At 45.1% G+C, this 20,440-nt stretch overlaps 1 protein-coding gene and 1 long non-coding RNA gene across 2 annotated transcripts in view; one reads left to right on the forward strand and one right to left on the reverse strand.

The window, feature by feature from the left end:
* Positions 1-1,815: 1,815 nt before the first annotated feature.
* Positions 1,816-16,010, reverse strand: LOC137165251 (uncharacterized). The gene is made up of 3 exons (XR_010923309.1): positions 15,972-16,010; positions 4,425-4,504; positions 1,816-2,087 (listed from the first exon to the last, which is right to left on the reverse strand). It is a non-coding gene; the product is annotated as an uncharacterized lncRNA (long non-coding RNA).
* RAD50 (RAD50 double strand break repair protein) overlaps positions 15,059-20,440 on the forward strand; it is a 96,144-nt gene continuing 90,762 nt past the window's right edge. The window contains exons 1-2 of the mRNA XM_067566431.1: positions 15,059-15,564; positions 16,348-16,562. The gene's annotated coding sequence lies outside the window, so the exon portion shown is untranslated. The remainder of the gene's footprint in view (positions 15,565-16,347; positions 16,563-20,440) is intronic.

Below are 20,440 nucleotides of genomic sequence, written 5' to 3' on the forward strand. Positions count from 1 at the left end.
CTGAACTTCTGGGTGACTTGAATCCAAATAGGGATTTGGCCGCTGTGGCCTATCTTCAGTTCTGGGGCCCTTTTGTATGATCTTTGGAGCAGGGATCTTCTCTCTTCCTCACTGTTATAAGGTGCAAGGCGTGTTTACATTACTAGCCATACTCTGCACTGGGTGCTTTCCATCTGAGGATCTCCATGCACTACACAAACACTAATGAATTAAGTCTCAGAACCTTCCTGCATGACGGGTGTTATCTCCACTTTACAGATAGAGAAATTGAGGCACAAAAATGTTAGATGACTTGTGTGAGGTCAGAGAGGCGCAGCTGGGACCAGAAATCAAGAGAACTTGGCTCCTAGTCCCATTCTCAGTCTGCTAAAAGATGCTTCCTTTCATAAAATCTTGCACTCCAATATTGCGTTTCATTCTATAGGCTCCTAAAGCACTTAACAGACTGACACACATGCTGCACACAGAGATCTTTAAATTTACCCTTGAAATATGGCAATCTCTGCCAGGGAAGAGGAGCAGCTTGTCTGAAAGCACATAGCAACACTAACAATTTAGTACAGGAAATGAGTGGGGAAATATTGTATGCAGCTGATATTGGAGAAAAACATATTTGGCCAGGACTCCAGGGTTAACATTCCTACTCTTGCAAAATGTGTTGAGAGACTATAGCCAACTGCAAGGATTGATGCTGTTTTAATGTCTTATCCAAAAGACTGCCTGAAACACCATTCTAGGGCAGACAAACTAGAAAGAAAGACTGGCACCTGCTGACTCGCCAATAACACCATTCAATTTCATGAGTCCTAAGGTGCACCTTGTAACCATGTATATAGTTATTCAATATGAGAGTGATGTAAGAAGGTATGTAGCAGAACCAGGAATAAAAAGCAGCTCTGATGACCAATGGAAACCGAGCCAAAGGAAAATAGCAGGAAAAATGAAAATTTGTGGGGAATGTCTCTGATTTTCTTTTTTAAACTTTTGTAACGTATAGTGATAGTTAAGAGCCTGTTTGCACAGTTTCTTGAGTCAAAGTAACATGAAGTCTCTGGTGTGTCTCTAAAATGACATAAGCAGATACATCAATCCATCTTAGTAAGGGCCTGGTCCTGTATTAATTGAGAACTCAAAACCCAGCAGTGTTGAATGATCAGGGAATGCACAGTTGGGTCTAAAAGAAGCAGCAAGGGGCCTCTGTGAATACAGGCACCAAACAAGTCTCTGTGTACACTGTTACAATAACTAAGTCAGGAGAGCTGCTTATAACACAGATCTCCATCTGGTTTCGTCACTGTGGTGAAAAGTGGTAATGTAGACAAAACCTGACCATGCTCTGTGACCACTTTTTGTCCTCATGTATGCCTCTGGGGATGCACAGGGGTAAGTGAGGGCTTGATCCACACCACTGAAGTCACCGGAAAGACTTCCATTTATTTTAATAGAGCTGGATTGGGTCCTGAGAGAGCAGAACTGGGTTCTCTGTTTTGTAAAGGTGACTTGCAAAGAGTGAGGTAATTTTGAAATGTCATTAGTCATTTCATGCTAGCATTTTAATGGTCCCCAAGTAGGGCACGAGGCATGAAGTTCATATCTAAGGTAAGGTAGGATTTTTTTTTTTTTGGCAAATCTAGGTTAACAGCATCTGCCTGCTCTGAGAAGCTGTCTTTATGATGAAAAAACACAAGCATACTCTTTTAAAAGTAAAGCTTAGATTCTAAAGAAAGAAGCAAAAATCAGAAATCTCATTTTGTTTAATTTTTTAAGCTATGATTTTATTGTATATTATTTAACATTTATACTATGGTAGGACACTCGTGCCAGCCAGGTCAGAAAGGTGCAAGGTGCTGTACAAACACACAGAAAATGACAGTCCCTGCACCAACGAGCTTATAGTCTACAAGACCATGCATAACAGGTAGATGAGACAAGTAAGCACGTCAATATAGAGACAGGGAGACAAGGTAGCAAAAACAATAGGATGTGTGTAATTCTTCACCAATCAAGGGCAACAAACACACTTTCCACTTCTAGACAATCAATTACAATTTATCTGAAAAGCTGTAACATTTGATTCTAAAGGTGACCTGCAAAGGAGGAGAAAAAGGTTATTTACATTTTTTTCACTAATATGTTTTGTGTAAAGCTGGCCTGAAAGATTTATTTTAAAGCCCTGGTTTTTTTTCTCATTTCTAAACTTTAGAAGTATCAGAATGTGGAGTATGACCTTCTCTGGCTTTGCTGCAGGACTCATTGGAGGTTTTAGAGAGAGAGATCACAAGTTTTCGATATACAGGAATTGACATTCTGGATTAGGACGGTATCCTATCACCGACCATGGCCAGTACTATTTGCTTCAGAGGACGTTACAAGAAACTTACAGGTGGCAGTTATGCAATAATCTGTCCGCAAGGAAAATTTCTTCCTAGAGGTTCTATTAGAGCAGTGGTTCTCAACCTTTTTTCATTTGTGGATCCCTAAAAAATTTCGAATGGCGGTGTGGACCCCTTTGGAAAGCTTAGACCTCAGGTGTCCATGGACCACAGCTTGATAACTACTCCATAAGAGGTTTGGTTTTTTGCCTTGAATCATGAGCGCTTATATCATTTCCAAAAATTATTTTTTAAATTCTTACTATTGTACCATTTTTTCTCATCTCTGAACAGAAGGGGTGAAGATATCGAACTTCGACCAAAGACATCTTTTCTCCCAGTTATTTCTTAGACATTTCAATTTAATAGATGCTAACAAAGGTTATCATTCAAAACAAGAGCTTTAAACTGGGTAAATATAAATCACTTATTATCTGAACTAATTAGGGTTCACTTGCATAGTGGATTTTATGTCATAATCATCCTAGTTGTCCAGTCATCCAATAGTCTTTCAGGGGTGGGAAAAGGTAGCTATGATCTGATGATTTCATGCAATAATCATATAGGAAAACATTACAAGCCTTCTTTGTACACAAAGATTGAGGCCGGGGCCCAAATCACTTTTTTCCTCCTTTTTGCACATCAGTTTAAGAGAGGTTATTCTGGGCCATTCTGGTCTGATGGGCCAGTATTCTTCAGTACTATGTTACTGTGTTTTGAGCAGCTGCACTGTTGTTTGGTATGTGGGCTGTATAATGTAATCTTTGCTGTGTATTTTAAATCTGTAAAATCATTTAGAGCTGTGAGTAGGTGCTTATATTGGGAATCAAAATAAATAAATGCAGAGTAGGTGTGCACCAAGGAAGAGTAGCACCATAATCTCAAATCTGCTCTTGCTTATAAAGAGTTAAATCTGCAGTAACTCTATGTGGTGCAATGCAACCTAACTGAGAGCAGAATTTGGCCCATAGATCCAACTTCTGCCCCCAGCTTCAAGCTGCAGGCTGCCACTGAGAGTGACCTGCAAATAATTTTATACCAGTCAGGCAGTACTTGTTTTTGTTTCATTTGTTTGCTCCTTTCTGACATAACATGCCTGGACCAGGAAGTAAAAATCAGACTCCTGCTCCCACCTTTGTATGTTGTGCTCTAATTAGACACAGAAAGGACTAATATCCTATTTCATGTTCCCATTTATATACTAAAACATTAACAACCCTACTTAGTACAAACAAACAAAACTGCTTATGGAGGTTGCTGAACAAGATAGTTAATACAGTAAAAAATTACAAACTTGTACACTGTATATTTACACAAACCAGAAAACTCGGTGTAAGCACATTTCAAGAAACAAGTGGCTCATTAATAAATAAATGTTCTGCTACACATAGTGGAGCAGCACATAGTGGAGAGAGGGAGAAGATCTATGAATTCACACGTTCCTTTATGTCCCCAGGAACGACATTCCTTTCTCATACTTCATTGTTCATTTCATTGGTTCAGGTACTTGTATGACTCCTATTACTGTAATATCAGAGTGACTCACGATCTCTAATGTATTTCTCCTTGCACACCACTGTGAGGTAAGGTAGAGGTATCATCCCCACTTTACAGATGCAGAATTGAGGCCCAAAAAGGCCAGATTTTTAAAGGCAGTTAGGTGTCAAATACTTTTAAAAGTCTAGCCTTAAGTGACTCACCCAAGGTCACACAGGCAGTCTGTAGCAGAGAAGTGTATTGAACTACGCTCTTAAGTTGCAGGCTATTGCCTTCACCACTGGGCCAGTCTCTTGAGTAAATAACCAACAGCATACCTCAGTCCTCGTTCTCAAAGGAGATCTGCACACCACTTTCAAAAGATGAGCCTGGAAACTTAAATTCATAACTCTGCTAGACTCTAAAAACCATGGACTTAAGAGAGACACTGGTTTGGTGGCTGATTGCAAGAACCCATAACACACCCTACTGGCTGCTGACCCTCAATTGCCCACTTCCTTATAAATCGTCTCTGAGAGCACGCATGAACCTCTTGTGCTTAACAATTTGACCCACCTTCTAGTTCATTCAGACATTCCAGTTACCTTCTCGAGTCCTGAGAGAGAGCTCTGCAAAGTTGGAGAGTTTGTCCCGGCCTGCAACAGAAGTTGACCAAATAAAAATAAAATTACCTCATACAATCTATATGTATCTACGTAAGGAACAAGTCCGTAGAAGGGGCCTGCGTGTCTGTGTGATTTCGGTGGGGATAGTAACTTACAGGAGGGTGGGACATAGGGTTAGAGGATAGTGTTAGGGAGAGAGGCTTTTATCCACATGGAAAAGTTCAACGCCAGTCACCAGACTGCTGTGAGATGAGCTAACTGCTTGGATCCTGTGTGTTTTAAGCCACCCAAGTCTTAACAGGCACTGTCCCTGTCTTTGCACAGGAAGGTACAGCACTATTGTCTTTTATTTAACCACATGAGAAATACATATATCTATACATAAATAAACGCTACAAAGCTGTCCCTGCCTCAACTTCCTCCCTACTCTGGAGCATTCTTTTGGCTGGGGTCAGACTCCTTTTGGGCCTTCCAGAGTCCTCTCTGCCAATGCATTGTTTGTGTTCTGAAACATCATGCCTTCTCCTTCCAGCTCTTCTTCTCTGACCTTGGCCTGTCGTCCCATTCCCTTTCCTGCATGTCTCTGAGCCTTCCCACAGTGCGTTGTTTTATAACCTCCAGCTCTGATCACCTATCTCTGTCCTGCTTGGAGAACTTCCATGCCGCAAAGCCCCACCACTGCAGATCACTTGGCCAAACTTGTTTTCCTACTCAGGCACTTTCTTTAGCATAACTATCGTATGGGCAGAGTACAGTCATAAGGCCACTCTCCATTGGCTGTGGTCAGGGGAAGATATGACACAGCTTTGTCAGCAATGGGGGAAAAACAAACACACACATACACGCGGACATTCATGATAAAGCAGTTTTCACAATAACAATATCATAATATCAAACAGAATTCCTAAACTATACATAGCTTCCCCAAATTACACCCTCCTCTCTCCTTCTCCTGCCTCCACATCACCCAACCATTTCTATGCTCACCAACACCCCGCGCACTTTTCCATAGCCAGCTTTCTATTCTCTGCCCCCTCCTTCTACATACCTGTCTGTCTTCCCCAGTCCACCTGTCACCCCTCTCAGGTCCCCTGCCCTCTCCCCTTGTGGTTCCCTAGTCCTCTCACACACACCCTTTTTCCCTGCACCTTTTTCATGCCCTCCTTCTGCCTGCCCCCATGCCACTGGTGTGCCCTGACTTGCCTTTAACTCTCTCCAGGCTCACCAAGTCTCCTACAACTGCTGCATGCACCCCTCTTCTGCTTCTCCAAGAGCCCTCCATCCTGAGTCCAGGTAACATCATTCCATGCCACCCTCCACGTGCCCACCCTCAGTTCCCACCTCTCTTGGGGTTCTTTGTCCCCCATCTTCTATTGTCCCTTCACCCTTCAGACTCCTACTCTTCTGCATTTCTGCTTCTCTCCCTCCCCCCACACTCCCACCAATTTAGGGGCACTTGTTTCTTTTTAGAGAAGTTAGGCTGGGAATACAAAAACTGGAAGCTATCTTCAATCTCAGCTAATACTGAGCAGCCAATAATTGTTCCCAGATTTAGGACCCAGTGTCACCCACAACTATTTACATGTGCCGCCCGTCGTGCTAACAGAGCTGGGTGGGATTAAGTCAATGCAAAATTTTGTCCACAGACCTCTTTATGAGACAAAAAACAAAGGGTTAACATTTCCCTCCAGCAGCAAGGTAGCTTTAAATGGTTTCCATTTCTTATAAAACCGTCTTGTACAAGGAAGAAGTTTAGTGACAGCCCATGTAGAAAAATAATTCCAAGAATGTTGAAATGCTGCCCAGTTGGCACCAGATGATACTCCTGATGGCTGAGATATTCAAGTTGTAGTAAATATATCCTGGAAGGGTGGTGACAATTTCCCAGAATCTGATTCTGAACCTTATCTTAGGGCCATAGTCTATTGAAATCTACCAGAGTCTTTCCATCAACATCAATAGACTCCTACTTTAATAATAATAATTAATAGTAAGTAATTTAAAAACTAGCTGTTTTGCCTGTTTTGGAAAAAAATTAGAACATTTTGAGATTTTTACCAGTTCCACTAGAATATTGGCTCTATTGAATTTTAAGGCAATTCCACAGGAAGGGCCAAATCTTTTTCTGAATGTCTGCAGCAGGAAGTTCGCCGAGGGGTCTGATCCTGTGAGATTTTGAGCACCCTGTGCTGGCGTTTTCCTCAGTGCAGTTTGAGTGCTCTTAGCAATCTGCATGCTCAGGTTGCAGGTCTGAATTTGAATCCTGCCCACGCTGCCAGAGGTCACTTAGGGCAGTGTTTCTCAAACTTTTAAGTAGCAAGTACCCCCTAACTTCTGAAAATTGTAATGAGTACCCCAACACTCAATTTTCCACAGGATTTTATGTTTACAGACTAATGTGAGCTATATGTTGGAAGAAGGGCTGAGTATATAAGACCAGGATATGACAGATGTTAGTTCTAGTGTGGGTAGGATTACCACCTTTACACCAGAGGTGCACAACTCAAGTATGTACCTGGGCTAGAGGTGATGTTGGCCAAAGTTAGGAGGCTTTGAGCGGCATGCCAATGCTGGGGAACATAAAGCACTGTGCCAAATTTTTTGCCATAGATTTGAGAAGAGGAAGGGGTGAGACAGGAAAAGAGGGTAACTGGTAAAATCTGGGGCTGTCACAGTTGTCAAGTTTTCTGAACACCGGGCTTTGAGCCAGGGAGGGAGGCTGCCACCTGGGCAAGTTGCAGGCAGCTGCCGCCCGCCTCCCAGCTAAGAGCTGGGAAGTGGGGGCTTGCTGCCTGCCTCCCCCAGAAGCTGGCAGCTACCACCTGCCTCCCAGCTGGGAGTTGTGACAGGGCAGGAAGCGGGCAGCTGCAGCCCAGTTTCCCGGGACTGTGGTGGCTGCCACCCGCCTCCCAGCTGGGAGCTGTGACTGGGTGGGAAGCGGGAGCTGCCGCCCGCCTCCCCCAGAAGCCAGGGGCTGCCGCCCGCCTCCCCTTCACTCTGTTTTTCCCCAGGTACCCCCTGCCTGTGTCTCGCGTACCTCTTCCACAGGTTGAGAAACTATGACTTAGGGCATAAGCAAGGCTCCACCATCCCTGTCTGTCATGCTGTTTGCAAAAGAGCTGCCTTGTTACGTCTCTAACTTTTTTACAAGGCTAGGTCATTGACCTGTTGCTCCTGTCTGCACCACCCTAAAAGCCACATTCATACTCCTCTGCTATTTGCGGAGAATTAAGGGGAGGCTGTGGTCATTCCTGCACTGGAGCAGAAGGGGGTAGTGAAGGAGACAGTGCACCAAGGGTCACCTTTTCCCAGAGATCCTGCAAAAGGTTGCAGTATTATCTTCTTTGTGGGGGGATGCAGCCCGTCTTCACTTGTTCTTGGAGTGAGGCTAGCTGAAAAAGGCGTGTCACTGGGCCTGTGCTCCTGGAATCTTTGCATCTGACTCAGGCACAGTGGGCTTGATTCCCTTCTTACACTGCTTTTGCAAGAGTGTAACACCCTTGCCTTTGGCGAGGTCATTCCTGATTTACGTTGCTCTAAGCAAGAGGAAAATCAGGCCCAGCCAATGTGTCCAGGACCTTCTGTTAGGTCAGTGCTCCTCCCATACCACAAGCAGTGACTCATATGTCATCATCTCACCCTCAATGTACGAATAGCTCAAGAAATACCCAGCTGGCCCAAATGAAAAAGCCTGCAATAGGGTGCTAGGGCACAGCACGGAAAGGGTTAAACAACTTGGAGCTCATGGTTTTGTGGGTCCAAAAGGCAGATCTGATCAACTCAAGAGATTATTGTATTGCATCCTCTTTATTGCACCCTCTCATTCTGATCTGAAAGAAGCATAGCCTTGCGAATCAAGCACTGGAGAGCTGGAAATAATGAGTATAATTGAATCAGTAAGACCTGATACAATGAAGTGAACACTCCCCTAGAAAGGCTCTGTCTGGAGTGTATTCATTGTAATAACATATAAGTAAACTTTATGTTCAAGGATCTCAAAATGCTTTACACAGTACTAGCTCATGAGGCATTTTGCTGTTAACCTCCCAAAGAGAAGAATCAGAAATGTTTCTGTTCCTGTTACATAATGGTGTTTACAGTTGTGTTAAGTAAACGATCTGACCAATGTATTTAGTGGGCAGTGTGACAGCCTTGCAAAATTCTACTCACCCATTCGCTGCACAGCGAGTGAATCTTTTTGATGAGAAGGTACAATATCCTTCATATTGTCAAGGGCAGATGCGTAGCTTTGGTATCGAGGCCATTAAATTTTCATGACTGTTTTGTTAGCCTGCATTAGGTGAACATATGGTGTCACGGGCATGACATGACTGCCAGCTAGTGCAAATTTGTGTCCTGAGTTTTAAGGTAATTTCGTAATGCAGCTAGGTGCCAAGGAACAAGTAGGTTTATGTCTGTGACCCTGATAATGAGGGTGCAATAAAGAGATTGGCCTCCTAGTGATGGAGCCCTGGACTATATATAAGAAAAATGGTGTATATTCCAGCTCTCCCACTAACTTGCTGGTTGATTCTGACCCCGAATGGCTGTGCTCAGAACACAAGTTTCAGCACGGATCAAACCTCGCTGCAGCAGAACCAGTTGATAATGCAGTTTGACTGGCTTCATGGGGACAAGGGACAGCCTGTATTAATTGAATGTTTCAGCACTGGGATTAATGTAGCTTGGTCTCCATGCACAAAGACAGTCCACAATATATTAACAAACCCATTTCTGTAGAGCTGCCGTTGAGCTATCTGCAGATGTGGCTGCTAAACAAACACCATTCTTCAGTCAGTGCAATGAGGAGACTGCTGTCCAGGCTGGTTTTCTCCTCAGAGGTAAGGGGGAAAGACTCTTGGGAGGGGTAAACTAAGCAACTGAACACCAGAGAGCTTGCAAACAACCGTTTGAATGATTGCTTGCTGCTAAAGCAAAACATGGTGCTGATGCCAGTTGGTATATATAGCTAGTGCCAACTGCAATTCATTGCCATAGTATTCCCAGTCATTTTACATGGCAAAAAGAGATGCAATCAAATGGGACTTGGCTTTGGTATAAAATTGCCAATGGCAAACTTACCAATATTGATTTAAAGGTATATTTCCAAGGATAAGAATCCTGTCAGCTTCTTGTGCAGTGTCTAGCACACTTCGGGCATTATTACCAGAAATTTGAGACAGCTCAGCTCCCTCAGCCAGGGCCAAATTTTCAAACGAACTCCGCTCCCATTTAGGCACCAAAAGAAATGGTAAATAAATACATTTATTTTCAACAGCTCACCATGTTGGATGCACACTGGGTGTTTAGATTTTTTGAAAAATCTGGCTATGGGAACTGCTCAGCATTGAATGCTCATGAAAATCTGCACCTTATTCAGGGGCTTAAATGGAAGCTGAGCTGCTTTGAAAATGGTGGCCAAGCAGTGGGAAATCTGAGCCTGAGCTCTTTTGAAAATTTGACCTTAAGGGTTTGATCCAAGGCCCACTGAAGTTCATGCAAAGACTCCTATGGACTTCAGTGTGCACTGAATCAGGCTATATACAAGGAATGCTTTTCTATGGGGTTGCTTATGGAATCTCACTTGCTCCAGTGGGATATGTCATGTGAGAAAGGCAAACAAGAAATCCAGTTCCTGACTCTCTCTGACTCAGGCTTTATCCCCTGCATAAATAAAATATTGCTGCAAAATAAATAGAAATCCCCTGGATATCCCCTTCCAATGAGGAAAGGGAGGATGATAATGATTCACTTCCACTCTGCTGAAGCTGACAGGGTCCCACTTCTTTTGGCTTCAGACATGCAGCATGTGAGGCTAGAGGGTCAATTTCCATATTCTTGGTATTAGTGCACCCAAATAAGTGACAGAAGGGAAACTTACACATTATAGCTTCAAGGGAATGTGCAGAACTATCTCCTCACTTCACAATAAACCAAGACATACTAAACAAGGGACTGTCTCTCAAAAGACAATAAATTTGCTATCCAGTGAGTGACTGCTGAGACCAATATAAGTGTAATATGTACCAAGGAATCAGTACTCCAGTGAATTCCTCTAATTAAATATTTTTCCAAACACAAAGATATTTTTGGTAAGAATGACCTTTGATTTGAGATTAAGAGAAAAAGCAAAATAAAGCAGTGCATTCGCCACCAGCAATCACATGACAATATACCCTTGATAACAACCTGCAGTGAAATGAATGCAAAATGGTTGTCTGCTCCGGCAGATGATAGTCCCTGAAGATTTAAAGAAGGCAGAGAGAGAAAAGGCACCTCTCTAAGGCTCTCTACTGTCTCCAAGAGCTGTGCAGTTGTCATAAACAAATAAACAAAGTCCAAAAACCTGCCTAGCCCACTGAAATAAACTTCTCTCCTTCCCTCTGCTTCAATCACACTTGGTCCCCTAGCTGAAAAAGGATGGAAAATAAAGGAGTCTTGCAGAACACTCTGAAGACCAGAATCTGAATCTGAATCCACCACATTTCTGGAGGGAGGGAGGTGAATTCTACTGTAGGGGCTCCATCATGGAAAATGTCCTAAAAGATGGTGAGCCCATTCTACTTTCATTTACTACCCCTATACAATCCCATCACAGAAAGTCTCCGCTGCCTGTAACCTGGTCTAAGCTTTTTGCTAAAACAGATATTGTAAAGCATTTTTTAAAAACGTCCTCTGATGCACATTAATTGCAATTGTTGGCTTCTCCCTCCCCTGGATTACAATCTCAATCAAGTGTTACTATGCGGGCTGGAGGCATCTGCACTTCTCCTGAGTTCTCTGGCTAAGATCAAGCCTGGCTTGATACCTTGAGAGAAGGGGATACTCCACTACCGTTCACACATTGGTTGTCAGAGCATTGGGTGCCTGGGACCCCAAGAATGAGACTGTGTCCTGGGGCTGTAGGGTGCCCAAACACTACACCAAGCTGATGAGGCAGCTGATGGTTTCCGATACCATCCATTGGTTGAGGGACATCTATATTGAATACATTGCTGGACACCACCAATATGAGGTTAATATGATTCAGACCACTAACTCAGAAGTGACAAGACTGAAAGAGTCTTTGAACTGATTTAACTAACTAGTGTACTTTTTCTTTCTATGTTATATGCTTAACCAGTAACCCTTGTCTATATTTTCTATTGTGGAAAATTCTGAGCTCATAAAACCTTTTTTTCTCTCTCTCTCTGCATTTGCAATTCATGGTTATAACATAGATTTTGACAAACCTGAACTGTAATAGTTGGGGTATTTATAATGTGTATTCAACAATTTGTGTTCTATCATTTTAAATATTCCCTCATAAAAGTTTTAATCAGTTTAATATTGAAGGCATGTGCCGTCTGAGTGCCTATCACTATGTTCTGAATTTGTCATGGAGTGGTCTTGATCACCCAGCTTTTTCCATCTCAAAATTGCTGGCTTATCTACAATGAATGGAGAAGTTGTCATTTAGCAGGGAGCTGATTGATGGATGATATGGCATTTAGCAGAAGGACCCTGATTGGTCTCAACTGCTCATTGCTGAGTCAGCAATTTCTGGTCTCTGCTGGTCATTCACCTTCCCTGTGGATGGAAACTTCCTTTGAATGGCATGGTGTTGCGAGTGCCACATCCTGTAATGGGACTCAAGCTGTACTCACTGAAACAGTTTAAAACATGGTTTTAAAGAGATTCAAGCTAATATGGTTTAAATGTGGCTTGGCTAGCAAATTTAGTCCTGTTCACATTGGGCAGTCTCACTAGAGTTCAGCCAAGTTAGCATGAACCAGCTCTATGAACGTGGCAACAAGCACAGTGTAGAAAGGGCCTCAGATAGTAAATTCTTCAGGGCAGCAACTCCGGGTCAAATTCCCCAGGCATAAATTTACCCACTGTTTTTAAATCCTAGAAATAGTATTTGGATTTGGATCCAGATTAGTGTTAGGCTGGAGCTCAGGATTCAAAGCCAAACCATGACTAAGGTTTGGATTCACATTCAAGGACATCAACATTTTGCAAGTGGCTCTTATGAAATTTCCACCTCAAATGGTGGAAAACCTGTGAGATCAGCTATTCTTGCAAGAATTTGGCTGTTTCAAACCAGAAAATAGTCACCTCATGCTTTTTGGTATAACTGTAAACCAAAACCCTGTGGGCTAGTTCAGATGGGAGAAGGGTAGATTGTGAATCCTTTAGCTCCCAACTTGAACCCTACAAAGGAGGGTGGATTTGAAGTTCCAGCATTGGCCCAGCGCGCTTTGTGCACTTTGCAAAGCATAACAGGCATGAGTGTTGCTGTATCACTATTAGATGATAAAAGCTCTGGCGTCACTTTTGGTCACTCCTAGTCATCATCAGGCTTTGTCCACATGCCTTACTGACCCGGCTGGGTAATGTTTCACCCTATGCCTTTTGATCCAAGACCAGGCCTTAGGGTTTGTCTACATTTGAAACGCCATAGCAGCATAGCTGCGTCTCTGTACCGCGTAACTGTAGAAGCTCCTTATGGTGACGGGAGGGGCCTCCTGTCAGTGGAGGTAATCCACCTCTCCGAAAGCTGCAGTCTGCAGCAGGATTTAGGCCATTTTAAATATGCTGCTCCGGGTGGCTGGATTTTTTACATCCCTGAGCAATGTTGTTAAGCCGACCTAATTTTCTAGTGTAGAGCAGGCCTCATTCTGAAATGAGTGGCTTTTTCTAGGTTAGCTTATGTCGCTTTGGAAGAGATTTGCGCTAAGACGTGGTCTAAACTAGAAAATCCACACCCTTGAGCGGTGTAGTAAACTGACCTAAATTCTCTTGGGGAGATGGATTGCCTAGGCTAACGGGAGAACCCTTCCTAGTGGCATCGAAGATATCTACACTGTGGCCTGGTCTACTCCACAGGGTTAGGTCAATGTAAGCTGCCTTGTGCCGACCTAGCTGTGGAAGTGTCTTCACTTACATTTGGCTCCAGCCAACGTGAGAGTCTCTCTATGCCGATTTAGTGACACTACCTCCCCGAGTGATGCAGAGTCACGGTTGATGTAATTAGGCACTGCGTTGCTGAAAAGTTGACTGTTATTGGCTTTCAGGAGCCATCCCACAATGCCCCACACTGACAATACAATCGATACAAGTGCTCCTGGTGAGGGCGCGCACCACCAACACAAGCAGCCAAGGGTGCGCACACACAGGTGAATTAATAATTGTGGCGGCTGTCTGCTGCCATAAGTTAGGTCGATATAATTTTGTAGTGGAGACATGAGCTGAAGCGCTACAGTGATACAGCTCTGCCCAGTGCTGCTGGAACAACTGATTCCAGCAGCTGTGGCTGTGCCGCTGTAGTGTTTTAGGAGTAGACAAGCCCACGCTGGTATAAATATAGTGCTTTAAATGCGGACTCTACCCAACACTCCTGTATCTGTCCTCTGTAGAGAAGCCTAGGTAGAGTGTGTTTCTCCAAGCTTCTTCCCAATGCCAGCTTTGTGACTTGTTGCCAGGCCTGAGACCTGCTAGTTTTAATGTCCTACTTCCGCTTTACAGGTCCTGACTTTGTCTGCCCTACATAGAATCATAGGGCTAGATGGGATCTCGAGAGGTCATCTAGTCCAGTCCCCTGCACTCATGGCAGGACTAAGTAATATCTAGACCATCCCTGACAGGTGTTTGTCTAACCTGCTCTTAAAAATCTCCAGTGATGGAGATTCCACAACCTCTTTAGACAATTTATTCCAGTGATGAACCACCCTGACAGTTAGGAAGTTTTTCCTAATGTCCAACCTAAACCTCCCTTGCTGCAGTTTAAGCCCATTGCTTCTTGTCCTGTCCTCAGAGGTTAAGAAGAACAATTTTTCTCCCTCCTCCTTGTAACAACCTTTGATGTACTTGAAAGCTGTTATGTCCCCTCTCAGTCTTCTCTTCTCCAGGCTAAACAAACCCAGTTCTTGCAGTCTTGCCTCATAGGTCACGTTTTCTAGACCTTTAATCATTTTTGTTGTTCTTCTCTGGACTTTCTCCAATTTGTCCACATCTTTTCTGAAATGTGACACCCAGAACTGGACTCAATACTCCAGTTGAGGCCTAATCGGCGCGGAGTAGAGCGGAAGAATTACTTCTCGTGCCTTACGTACAACACGCCAGCTAATACATCCCAGAATCATGTTTGCTCTTTTTTGCAGCATTACACGGTTGACTCATATTGAGCTTGTGGTCCATTATGACCCCCCACCCAGATCCGTCTGCAGTCCGTTCTAGGCAGTCATTTCCCATTTTGTACGTATGCAACTGATTGTTCCTTCCTAAGTGGAGTACTTTGCATCTGTCCTTATTGAATTTCACCCTATTTACCTCGGACCAATTTCTAGTTTGTCCAGATCATTCTGAATTATAATCCTGTCCTCCTAAGCACTTGCAATCCCCCCACAGCTTGGTATCGCCGGCAAACTTAATAAGGGTACTCTCTATGCCATTATCTAAATCACTGATGAAAATATTGAACAGAACCCGACCCAGAACTGATCCCTGATCCCCTGGGGCCAGTTATTCCTTCCTCTTTCTTTGTGTGTTTCTAAAAACTCAGTTATTCACACTTGCAGCGCTCACGAGTTGTAGGTTCCTTGTTGGGTTAAAGGCAGGGCAAGACCCAACCGGCCCTGCCCACAAAACTTGCCTCCCTGCTTCCTTGGCCGGCTTGCCCGCTCGCTCCCCGTCAGCCTGGCCTTGAGTTTCGGTTTCTTACCAGAGGAGCGTAGTGTGAATAAAAGCGAGGAGATTCCGGGAATTGGTAATAGCGGCCAAAGGCCGGCAGAGGGCGGCAGAGCGGAGTCACTGCGGGGTGAGTAGGCCTGCACCGCCGACAAACAGCGCCAGCGAGGGGAAGGAGAGGTCAGGGTAGGGACTTTTCTGCGGCAGCCGGAGCCGCTTGCAGCGAAGGCGGAGCCGAGCCGGGCGCCTGCCCCTCCCCCCGCCCCGCGTGTCTGGCTCTGGCCGGCTCAGGGTAGGGAGCCGCCGCGCGGTAGCGCGAGGTCCTGCGCGTTGGAAAGGCGGCCGCGGCTGCGTTTCTCTGGGCGGCAGCAGCCGCCGCCTTTGTATTTCCCGTTTTCCCACCAGCTCCGGCCTCGGAGGTGAGGCTCGCTGCGGGCGAGCCCCTGGCTCCGTGCAGACTAGGAAACCGGGTCAGCCTGCAGCTGCGGGAGCGGGGTTGTGGCTGCGGCTGTCCCGGCCGGGCATGGGGGCAGTGGCTTAGCTCAGTGAAAATCCCCCGCCAGCAAAACCCTCCTGCCCTGGCAGCCTGCGGCGTGGCTCTGGCTCTGGCTCGGCGCCCAGGTGCTTTGCAGCAGAGCCCGAGGGACGGGGAATCCCTCGAGCGGCAGCGACTCGCGCGCCGTGAGTCACGGGGGGGGGGGGAAGGGGCGGGCGCTAGGGAATCCGGGGCCACAGCCCGGGCAGCGCTGGAACTTCCAGCGCCGGGAGTGGGAAAATCCAGCCCCTCGCTCGGGAAAAGCCCCGCGTGCGCGATGCACCGGCTGACCTGGCTCTCCACGCGCGCCCCTTCCAGGGGTTGTTGCTGCCTGGGGGGGGGGCAGGGAGGAGCTATTTCACAGCCGGAGAATCAGGCTCCTCCCACCTAGGGGGGCGCAGCTTTTAGGCAGCCCCCAGCTGTGTCCGTGCAGCGGGCGCTGGCAATTTAGGAGAGGATGCGGGATATTCTGCATGGCTGCAGCCAGCCTGTCCAGGCACAAGGGGTACTGCTGGTCAGACGGGCACCAGCACCGAGACGGGCTGGTGCAACAGGGACGCTGACCCAGCCTTTTTAACATGAACTGGCCCCTCTGCTCGGCTGTCTGGCTGTGGGGCCTGTGCATCTGCAGCGCCTCCCTGTAACCGGCAGGTGCTTTTCATTTTAGGCTCTGCAGGAGCTTTAACGATCATTGCGCCTCACGACATCCCTGCGAGGTAGCTGCCGAGGGGGTAGGAGGCCCAGCGGAGCTGCTCTGTTTATATTCTTACACTGCACCCGGCAGTAAAGGCTGTGCTGAGTCACCAACCAGCAGTTTTGATCGCTCCCAGCCGTCTGCGGGAGTCACGAGAGACTCTCTTGCAATCGTTGGAGAATGTCTGGGTGAGCAGGTGGAGGCGGTGTGAAATGAGTCATGGTGAAATGCAAGCTTCCCTGGAACTGAAATCGATGGAAATAACTTGTTTCCTGATGGAATGCATAGGTAGAAAAATGGGTGTTTTTATGCACACTAATGTAAAGGATTCCCAATCCCAAACTATTTCCAGCATGTAATATTATCAGTAAACGTGATACTTTTACATGACACTTTGTTTTGCAAACATAAATAAGAGACGGTCCTTGAGCCGAGGAGTTACAAGCTTAAATAGCATACAAATACCTGGGTACCCCTTTTGCATGCACAAATGTGAGGTGTGCAGCCACAGTGTCTCTGTGTGCATATGTTTTGCAAACAAGGAAAAAAATTAACCCCATGTAGGTTACCTAGCTGCCTTTGCTCCAGTCCTGTACGTTGATCCCTAGATTCTCTATTCACTGTGGTGCTTTTGTCTCTTGAGCAACCCCAGGTTGGACCTGTTCACTCAGAAACACCTCCTTGTCAGATTGAAACTCATGGTACTAATCCGTGATTTTAAAATGACATCCCTCTACTCCTCAATTATAGGTGAGTGCAGGATCATTCATGTAACCACCATACCTATGGTAGATGTCTCAGAGGTATAATCTCTATCAATAAACTGTTCCACTGTAATCTGTGACCAGCATAATTGAACTTGTTTCTGCTAAATATTTGCTTGCTTCAGGTTGCCTTATGGTGCCTGCCCCATTGCAGCTGAACTGCATTTGAGGTTATTTTGGAGCCTTCCTTCTCTGGACTAATCTTACATGGGCAGGGAGATGACCTAATACATCTTTCCAATCTCTGATTTCTATAATTGAATAATGCTCTGTAGCTATTCTGCCATGGGCTGTGGATTTACTAAATCTCATTAGCTTGGTATCTTCCGGTTGAGTCAGGGTTTGGCTAGAAGACCTTGTAGGAAAAGCCCGGGTGTTCAAAAATTGGAAATGGAGTTTCAGTAGTTAATACTGTTCTCTCTAAATGCTATTTTTCATCAGGCATTGTTGAATCAATGCCCCAGCTGTGTTCCCCAGCTCCCGATGAAAAATTTTGGATTAGATTTAAAACAGGCCTTAGGCTTTTGGGATTGAGAAAGATGGGGACTTTCGGTTCAGATCAGAGTATTGTTGAGGCCAGGGCCCTGGTCAGATTCCAGCTTTGTGTGTACGCTGCTGTCTCAGTAGCCCAAGGTATTTTTCAATGCCTGTGGTAGTGTATCCGTGAGAATGGATGCCGCATCCCATATGAGATGTGGCTGCTGCTTGGTGATGGGTGAAGTGAAGCAAGACCTGCCTGTGTACAGCCCATAAAGCAACTTGGGGCTTGTGTAGGGCCCTATATAAGCTAACAAATCATGATAAATAATGATCCCTTGCTTTCTCAAATCTATGCTCAGTGAGTCTTCACAACCAACTGGCTTCCTCCAACCTGTTAGGGCTCTCTTTGGGGTTTACCATTGTCTTCCCTCATTGGAATAATCTGTATCGAATCCTGACCCTCTCTCTGTGCTGCTGCTGAGGATTCTCCCACTAACCACGTCCGTGTTTCTGCTGTCACTTCTGGGCACTCGCGTGGCTCCTTTCATCCAAGAGTCTCTGAACCTGTCTACGCTTACCTCCGAGATTCAGTTACGCAAGCTACGCAAAAAACTTGCGTAACTCCCATCGACTTCTCTGCTCCTCTTCTGCGCACCGTCTTCACTGCACTGCACCGCGCCAACAGGAACCAAGTTCCCGTCGACGCAGCGCTATGCCACTTGTGAAGGTGGTCTTAGTACGTTGATTTCTGGATCGACTGAGCGGGTCTTCACCAGCTATATATAACCTTAGATATGGAAGTGACTCCAGAAATCCAAATGGTTCCTGAGTGCTTTGTCATTGGTATCACAGCAAGCCAAAAGGGTTTGTCAGAATTGGAATAATCCCACCTGAGGGTATTTTGTTAACTTTCTGGTGGAGAAAGTATGTTCGCACTTAGCAGTAGAGCTGGCCAGAAAATGTTTGTCAAAACAGTTTTTTCATTGGAAAATCCTGTTTTAGTTAAACTGAATATTTTGGCAAAATTGTATCCAGTTTGACAAAAATTCCCATGAAAACAAATTTTCCCCAAACTAAAAATTAAGGGCAGCTGCTATTAGTCCAGACTGAACATGTTATCTTCTTCTCTAGATCGAAGTCTGTCTTGTCTGTGTTGTTATGAGACAGTTTGATGGAGTTCAAAAAAATCTGCCATTGATTTCCTCTGTGACTTAGGGCAAATCACTTTATCTCTGTGCCATGGTTTCTCCATCTGTAACTTGGGAATGCTAAATGCTGGCCTACCTCATAAGAGTGTTATGAAGTTTACTTAATTGTTTGGAAGGTCTCTGAGAGACTCATATGAGATGGTGTTTTAAAAATATAAAGTTTTATTATTATTAATTGAAATTTGTCTTGGATGGCCCTGAACTCCTCAAATGAATACCGTGTCTCAAAAAAGAGCAACTACATATAATTATGAGTGGGACCCTAAGTGTAATGTCATAAATTGCTGCATAACTCTGGATATTTCAAGATTGCCTCATTGTGCTCCAGAATTTAAGGGCTAGTTTACACTTAAAACTTACAGTGACACAATTATACAGCTGTGCTGCTATAAGAGTTCCCGTGTAGCCGTGTTATGTCGACAGGAGAGAGCTCTCCCACCAACATAATAAAACCACCTAACCGAGCAGTGGTAGCTATGTCAGCAGGAGATGCTCTCCCGCCAACATAATGCAATCCACACAAGCTCTTATGCCGGCAAAATTTATGTCGCTCATGGGGGGTGTTTTTTTCACATCCCCGAGCGACAGAAGTTTTGCCGGCTTAAGTGCTAGCGTAGACAAGGCATAGGCCTTCAATTTAAGCCTTTTAGCCTCATGATTACAAAGATGAACTTTGAAATGTGACCTGGAGATATGTCTACACATAGCTGCTAGAGCAGTGCAACTGCAACCCTGTGCCTTTGTAGCGCTTCAGTGAAGACACAACCTATGCTGGTGAGAGGTGTTTTCCCATTGGCATCAGTGCTGGAGCTGGGGGTGCTGCCGCACTGCCTGGCTTGAAGTGGTTTCCATTATATGCACTTTGGTTCAATGGTTCTCAGTACCCCCGCTAAAAAATTGTTCCACACACCTGCCCATCAGCAGAGGTAATCCACCTCCCCAATAGGTGGTAGCTAGGTTGACCAGAGAATTCTCCCATCAACGTATCACTGTCTACACTGGGGGTAATGTCGGTTTAATTGCATCACTCAAGGGTATGGATTTTTCGCATCATCAAGTGACATACTTATACTGACCTAATTTCCCCGTGTAGACCAGGCCTTAGTTTTACTGCTACAGTGATGTCTGCCTACCTCTGCAGACAGCATGCAGTAATAACTGAGAGAAGAGTGAGAGCCTCCTATTCAGCTCAACTGGGTGTTAACCCTGAAGCCGAAATATGACAATTTAAATGACAACATTAACTTTTTCCTTCTAGTGTTTTTAGCAGCGAACTTACAAAACCATACTCTGAAGTGTCCCTACCTCTGTTTGCCAGAAGCTAGGAATGGGCGACGGGATGGGTCACTTGATGATTACCTGTTCTGTTCATTTCCTCTGAAACACCTGCCATTGGCCACTGTTGGAAGACAGAGCTAGATGGGTCTTTAGTTTGACCCAACATGGCTGTTCTTATGTAGTGACAGATATTGTGGCCATTGCTAGTGAGAAAAAGCAGCTGAAAAAGTTGAGCCTTTTAATATACCTTGAAATTGGGAAGTTTCAGAACAACAAAAACTGAATAACCATCCTGAATAAGCATGGCATAACTAAGGTGGATGGAGGCAACATTGC

This window comes from Emydura macquarii, unplaced genomic scaffold (genome assembly GCF_026122565.2).
Source record: "Emydura macquarii macquarii isolate MOO-44397 ecotype Brisbane River unplaced genomic scaffold, CSIRO-AGI_Emac_v2 contig_2768, whole genome shotgun sequence".
Classification (NCBI taxonomy): domain Eukaryota; kingdom Metazoa; phylum Chordata; order Testudines; family Chelidae; genus Emydura; species Emydura macquarii.